We start from the raw sequence: 8,891 nt of genomic DNA, 5'->3' as shown, positions 1-8,891 counted from the left end.
CACCTAATATATACACTTCAGTTCAGATATTTGGATATTAAAAATTTAACAAATACATATATAGTGTTAAAATGTTGTGAAAAAATTGCGATGAATCATACACAGAAAAAACAATCTAAAAATTTAGCTATATAGATACAGATTTGTATGATACATAGTTGAATGATACATAGTTGTAAAAATTTAGCTATATATAGATTTGTATGATACATAGTTGAATGATACATAGTTGTAAAAATTTAGCTATATAGATACAAATTTGTATGATGTACATAATTGTATAGAAAATAATTTTGTTGAACCATTAAAATAATTATGTAAGAGTCTCTCAAGCACGATAAGTAAAAAGCTTAGACATTTTAGTAACCAGAGTTTAAATGTCCTATATAATTATATTTTGATGTTTCAATTATTTTCGGATCTGTATCTAGCTAAATTTTTAAATATTTCAGCAAAATTGTTCTTTTTGAATTGTTCTCTTTCTTTCTTTTTTTCGAATATAATAGAATATTATATTATTATATACTTAAATGAAATTTTGATAAGATTAAAACACATATCTTTTTATATTTATTTGCATTGTGATTATAGGTATTGACTGATTGTTATTAAAATATCATTATTTTTTAATATAAATATTTTATCAAATAAAAGTTTATCAAATAAAAGTTTACTTCAAAGAAGAATTTTTGAAAGAAAAACTGGATTATCTTACATACATTTAATAACGAAATGAAAATCTGTTATAATCGAAAAATAATAATTGAATTTGCTACTTTGACATTTAAGGGATTACGAGATATTTTTCTACATAAATTAATTTCTCTGAAAAACTGAAGAATACTTTAGTTTAATACTTTGTAATTGCATTAAAAAATAATTGTTGTGGAGTAAATTGCGGGGAATGATGTTTTGTGTAATAGAATATGAACTTTTCTCGAGTATGAAAAGTGGGGAAAATTAAGATACATTGATAAAAATGTATTAAATAAAACTTTGTTTTTACACCTCTTCACGAGAATAAAAACGTCGTAACGAGAAGTATACTAAGAGAAGTATACTAAGAGAAAAGTACATATTAATTAAAGCAGGAGGAACAAGCTTGTAAATTGAAGAACGTAGGATAAATAACGAAGAGAGCCATTATATAATTATCTTTGCCGCCAACAAAGTTTTCTTTCTTAAAAAGACTAAGTACATATCGACTCCTCGACAGAGATGCCTTCTTGGCAGATATTAAAATTCTTGTTAAAGTTCACTGCACTCATGCAAAAGACAAGATCCTTCCGTAGAATTTTTGCTCTAATCCATTTTTTAATGTCACATTACTTCCTTCAACTTTCGGCTCAAAACTCGTTATTTGGAAATCTCTCTTATTATCCTATATATCTGTAATTCTTCATCGGATCTGAGATCGGGATTATCTAGGCATTTAATTATTCGGGTCATCTGGATCCATTACAGCGGCTTTTGTGTCATTGAGTCAAGAATGTCTCCACTATTTCAACGACGATAAATAGCCCTTTCGCGATTTTAACGATGCATCCGTACTCGAGTTCACCGTACCGTAAAACTAATTACATAAACGCGCTACGTCGCGGCATCACCGGCGACATTCGTTTATAATAACGTTTGTGCAAAGTTGACTTTTTAGCAAGAACAGCATATCAGAAACTTTCTACGAGTAACTCAGCTTAATGCAAAAATATAATTTATAATACTAGATTCTTTTGATACGTTGAGAGCTTTTATAATCGTGTTAATTTAATTGATTTAAACTCTTGTTATTGAATAGAAACAATAAAAAAATTTCAAGTCGATATGTTTAACAAGTTCAAAAGTTATCACGCATCACAAAATATTACATAATTGTCTTAATATTTAATGTAAACCTGGTAAAAAAAATTCATTTATAATCGAGTATAAATATATAATTATAAGTGTATCATATATGTACATATATGTTTGTTTTCTTTTGTATAATCTCGATTTATATATACAAGAGAAATAATCGAAATATAACAATTAAAAGGATGATTTTCGAATTGTTTTTTATAAAAAATAAAACATTTGTATAAGTGAGAAAATTGTATATATGATCATATATAATAATATATAAAATTATACATATGTAATTATATATAGAATATTGTACAATGTGATCACAATATTACTTTTTTGTAAAAAGAAATGTAAAAGTTATTCTTCTAACCATTTTTCATTTATTTTTATTATTTTTTTCTGTATATATATATAGACTACAAAGATTATAGGTATAAGAGAAAGAAAATATATATATATATATGTATTTTATATATCATTATACATATTTATATTTAATTGTAAATCAAGGATTTTATACTGTAAAACTTTATTTATCCAATTCTTGCATAATTTTTATCTTCTTAAGTTTTTATTTTTATCTTCTTTAGAAAACTTACGCAATATAAAAGATTTAAAAGTTACTTTTTTTTAAGATAATGCTGTTAATATTAATAGAATGATTTTTTATAAATTAATAGTTTAGTATTTGCTGATTTTAAGTTGTCTCACGTTATATATTTCATAATTATATTAACATTAAATATAGATTTTACATAGTGAAAGGCAAAATCTTATTTTTTCAATTTTCATACAATTTATTATCATTTTCTTAAATTTTTATCTCCGACTTTGGAAAACTTACGCTATGCACGATGGATTTTAAAATTATATATTTTTTGGAATAACACTGTTGAAGTTGGTACGCGTGATCTTATAAAAACTGGTTGTTTTTATAAGTTTTGTATTTGCTAACTGAATTCAAATTCAACATAGATTTTATACAGTAAGAAAGATTTTATACACAAAATTTTATTTTTCAATTCTTGTACAATTTATTTTCATTTTTTTAAATTTTTATCTCTTTTAGAAAACTTACATATGAAATAGATTTTAGATAAAACAGAATTCTATCTATAATTTTATATACCGTATAGGAAATGTTGAAGAAACTACAATACCTACATACATCAGAATACACAACACACATAAAATTATTGATTGCATTTTCTTTCACGAATTACAGATCGTTTATTTTTGAGTTATGCTATTTCTTAGTACGTCCTGCTTTTATGCACCGCGATTACATTCCGCCCACGGATGGCTTTTGCGTTTAAGCTGTACGTAATATGCGTTGTATCGATGCGTAACGATATTCGCTCGGGGAAATCCATGGGATTAGGAGTTCGCACAAGGGCTCTCACATTGGCAGAAACAATCGGCAGCCAATGAATAAAGTTCAATATAGACACGACTGGCGCGTAATCTACGTATGTAGTGTCCCACCCCATCGCGTTTCTATGCGAGATTGCTCCTATACTACCGATTTACTTCTGCATCGGACGGGTGTATCGCCGCACGCGGCTATCTTGTTGCCATTTGCATGCTCGCAATTTGCATCGCGGTCCAATGCGAATGCAGATTAGAACGCAGCGCAGCTCGACGATGTAAATATAAACGAAGTATATCGCGAGCATCTCGTGCACATTGCTTGTGTTTCTGCAGAAATTTCGATAAGCGATACATTCCAGGGATTATCGTAATTGATTACGCCTCGTTACATCTTGCTCAATTCGAATGGCGAATTTTACTTTGACTGCAATTTGATCGCGCTTATCTGAGAAATACGCTTTCTCTCGTTATGAGCGCGTAGTTATCGAGCCGATCTCTGTCGACTCGATTTCTCGACTTTCAGTGTACCTTTTCTCCACAACAAATGTTTGCGCAGCGTGCGAGAACTCGAGGAGCGTCGCGACGCGTAGCCAGGCATCGGCGCCCCGGACGGGCGTCGCCATCCTCATTGATCCCCTCCGCCCATTCGGGTGATTCTGTCATCAAGGTCCACGTTGCTTCTTGCTCGACACATGGAGTATCGTTCGTTCCAGACAATCTTGACGCGATATCAAATATTAACAACACCCAAGAGAAGGAGAGTGATCCCTATTTTTTATATTCGATATAAAGGCACTTTAGAGATTTATACTTGACGTTAATCCCCTCTTTGTGTTGTAATGCTCATCCTTGATATTATATTGTATTTTTCAATTTTTCTCTCATATTATGTGAATTGTTCTTTAATTCAATTTTTCTCTCATATTATGTGAATTGTTCTTTAATTCAAAGATGCTAAAATATGAAACAAAAACGGTAACAAACGGTACGTTTGGTAACGATACGTTTGGAACAAGTTGTTTTTCTTTGTAATAATCAAAGTTAATATGAGTCTATTTTCTCTTCTTAAGTTTTACAATTCTAAAATAGATTACACTGATTGTAGTGATATGATTTTCTTTATTAATAAATAAAAATGAAGCATCGATTATATATTAATAATTGAATTTATAATAATCATTGCATCATCGCAAATGAAATATTAAATTTTGAAGATATCGAGTTTATTTTTACCAAACGCTTTTAAAAAATTACTCTGACCTATTCAATTGCCCCCCCCCCCTTCTCTCCTTCCCAATTTGGAAATCGCGGTACTTCGAGGAGTGACGTGAGACTACAGACCGTGCAGGTTACAAAAAGCTTTTACAGAAATTTTTTTCAATACTTGTCACATGTATTACATATTAAATGTATTACATATTACATGTTAAAGTGATATAATTCTCACAAAAACATGCCTTAAGCTAAGTTTTTATAAAATATTTATAACTTTTTAAGTTACAGCAAAACGAAATGTAAAAAATTATCAAATTTTTATAATCTTTCATAATTAGATTGAACATGTTGTTATATAAATCATTTATAAACATGATGTTATATAATCATATATTTAGAAGAGGGAGATGGAGGAAAAAAAAGCCGAATAAGAAAAATGAATATTATTATTTATAAAATTTAATATCTGCAATATTAAAGCTGAAAATGTGGTTCTAATCTCTTTTTATTTTGAAATTTTTTATATTTGATTAATGTAAGATTATAAAAATTATTTTTTTCACGAAATATCACTTAATTTTTTTATTGCTTATATATATATATGTATTTTATTTTTTTAAAGAATAATTGATATAAAACAATCGTCGAAACAATTAATATATGTATATATATATATATATTATTTTTTTTTTTTAAATTAATGACATGTTAAATATTATTAAACTTCATACGCTACTACTAATTTTTTCAATATCATTTTCATTTTTTAAAAAGATTTTTGAATTATTTTAAATTAAATTTTAACGAGTTATATATAATTCATGAGTAATATTAAATTAAGCAAAAAATTAACCGGTTGCATTTTCTCACAATTTCTTTTCACTTTTATCAAATATATGTTTCAGACACGGCCATAAAAATCGTGGTCATAAAAGGAAAGATTTAGAAAAAGTGTTCAAAATTTATAATATAAAGTTAATATTTCATAAAGATCTAGCATAAACCGACGAATAAATTTGTTTCAAAATTTGGGATTTGTTTTGTTGATAATGTCATTCAGTTATTTATGATTAATCGCGATTTTATCTGTGAATTGCATATTATAAACAATGTGACTGAGACAATTTTGAACGATTAAGTTCCTTTTATGGATGAAATTGAGATTTTGTGCGTAATTTAATGTATGTACATTAATGTATGTATGCGTTTGTATACGAGTAAACAACAATAAGTCAGAACCCATATTGATCTTCATAATGAGACTTGGGATTTATAGCAGCATAAGCGTTAATGGGCCCAGGAGGCCACAATGACTGAATCTCTAAACGCACTATTGGGTGTCTACTGCCTTTTGTATTGGATCTTCCGTTGTCCCATGGTGAATTATCTAACCTGCTTAAAATGTTCGTGTGCTATTATTCTATATAGCTTATGCGTAGTAATTGTCATCATATTTTATCATGATATTTCAAAATCAAAGCGTAAAATATAGCATTAAATAGCAACATTCGAAAGAGAAGTATAATTCAGTCTATTGTTCTGAGCATTTATCTAATCTCCAATTTGATTCGTAAAAATGTAAATATAAATATAAATTATAGTATAATTAGATATTAATTTAGATATTATCTCTCTTTTTCGCGATATCTCGTTATCAATGAATTGTCTCTTATAAACATAATTAATTATAGACATATGAATTTCTTTCAATAAATCGTTTCGATAAAGTTAATTATTTATCAAAATTTACGTGTCTGGTCGTTTGAAATCTGTCTATGTAACGAATCACGCGAGACTTGTTGCTCCGAAATCTACCCAGAGCAATCGTGGTTATTCATTCGATCGATGTATTTGTAAATGGAACGGACAAATTGTTAGCGAGTTTCATTCTGGATTAGAACTTTACTATTTTTGAATATTATTTGAAATACACACAGGCAGTAGTTTTTTATTTATAATATTTATTGTATATTGTATTGCACAGTGAAAAAGATAATAATTATTATTTTCAAAAGATGTTTTCTGGATCTAAAGAATCAAAAAAAATATTTTATGTGTTTTTATCATTTGTTTATTTTAACAACAAAATTTCAGTTAACAATGTATAAATGATTACATTTGATTTTATAAAAATTGAAATACAAGAGCTTTTGAAAACTTCAGATATTCCCTGTTCAATTTAAAGAAAATGTAAATTTCTCGTTTCGTCGATTCGCGTTTCTATTTTCGCCGATATTTGTTCACCTGTGTGAATACGTGTGCCTACCAATATCGACAACAGGAAGACATGAATATCGACGAGAATGTTGGAAGAAATAGTCGGCAAACATGGCCGCGATATTCGTCATCAAATGTAAAAAACATATATATTCAAAATATGAAAACACAAAGTCCAGCAGTATAAGACATATGAAAATTAAAATATTGCTCATGAGTCAACAGAAATTGTATTGCCTTCTCATAATAAAATGTACTCGTGTGTTTTAGAAAAGAATAGAAAGAGAAAGAAAATCACCGTAACAGATCTATTTTAACATAATTTTTTTTAATAATGTAAGATTTAATGATGTTGACACAAGAAATTCTGTGTACATTCATTTGATGATCAGATCAATGACGCAATGGTGCTTTTGATTTCCTCAGTCTCTGATATCTTCGTCTCGATTGTTCTTGACTGAAGGAGATACGGTCGTACCGGATATTAATTGAATTCTCTCTCTTGATCTGCGAATTCAAAATGCAATAGGTATATGCTTGAATCGATGTTTAAATCGGAATTCAAAATGCAAAGGAAATGCCTGAGAATGTATCTTGATATAATACATCTTGTGTTTACGCAGTCACATCAAAAAAGTGTTTTGTATTTGTAACTATAATTGCATTGGTAAAATAGTTAGAAGTACCAATTTTATAGTTATTACTATATATTATAATGTTCAGGCTGTTCGAATGGTTTGCTGTAGCTCGGTACGATTGGCTCGCGATCTGTAGATCCGGGTTCAGTCTCATCTATACATTTCGCATTAAGGAATCGAGAATGACCACTTGATGATTAAGATATCTTTGATCAGCGCTGGATTTGACGTTAAACTGTAGTTCCCATATCAATAGATACAAATATGCATCGTTGAGGCTCACTCATTAGACTAACAATCACTTTTCGGAAAAATTTTCATTGTTTCGAAACCTAAAAGAGCTCCCAGATTCAATTTAAATCATATAATGCCATTGGATGGACGGACTATTACAATTAGCAATAAGTTATATTATAGTTCTAAAATATATAATAAATGTATATAATAAATATATAATAAATATATAATAAATATATAAATATATAATAAATGTATATTTAAATATTCCAAAAATTATTATTAAATTATTATTGTTAGTAATTATTATTAGTAAAATATACATTTCAAAGAAATACATATAAACCAATTATAAATTATAGTTAAGTTACAGTAATAGCAATTATTTTTTTATTAGTGTTAAATAATCCATTTTTATTTTCTAAATCCAAAGGATGTAATTAAAACAACGTAAAATTTTAAACTATCTTCATTTGATTAAAAAATAAAAGTGAATAGTCACTTTTGATGCTTTATATATACCATAGACATTGCAACATAACAAAATACAAAAAGATATATTAAATTCAAATATATGGTAGGAAAAAAAGAGAAATGCGAAAGTTGTTAAATTTTTGGAGTCATCGCTCGTTTAATTAAATCTTCAAAATCTAATCTGGACGCTTGTCTCTCCAGCCGTTCACTCTTTTCATCGGTTTTCTCCCTCTTCCATCCTCTGCCATTCCGTCGCTAATCCCGTCTCGTTAATTACACGAAATTGAAACCGACAAGCGAACGAGAAAATTTTATCGCGTATCGTATATACCATCTGCCCCTTCGCGGTAAATTCTTTTTTTCCGTTTCGCGACCAAATATCGAGTAGAGTTTGATTTCATGGAGTTTGATTCCAAAACGGACTTACAAAAATAGAATTTAATATCGATATTATATAAATAGTCTCTGGTCTCTTGCTGAGATTATGCCGTTACGAAATTGAATAATAATCCTTACGCAAGCATACATATACACAAGATCCGCCACCCACGTCACCTTTATGCGGTAATCGCTCATTTAATATCCACCCAAAGAGAATTTAATCCTTGTTTCTGAAGGCAAAAAGATGTCACTGCGTATCTACCTGGGATTATAGTGGTTTTGTAATTATATAGTGGAATGTATACAAAATAAGACAATTTGCTTTAAAGACTCTCGAAAACAAATCCTGCTTTGAATAGAGTAGACAGATAAGAAAAGTTATTTTCAGAGACAAAAATCATGTCCGTCATGATATTATAAAATACATACAGATAAATTCGTGTTTTATATATATATATATATATATATATATATATATATATATATATATATAATATATACTNTATATATATATAT

This window comes from Atta cephalotes, assembly GCF_000143395.1.
Source record: "Atta cephalotes unplaced genomic scaffold scaffold00001, whole genome shotgun sequence".
In the NCBI taxonomy this organism is placed as follows: domain Eukaryota; kingdom Metazoa; phylum Arthropoda; class Insecta; order Hymenoptera; family Formicidae; genus Atta; species Atta cephalotes.
The sequence above is the reverse complement of the archived record's forward strand: the minus strand, read 5'-3'. Positions refer to the sequence as shown.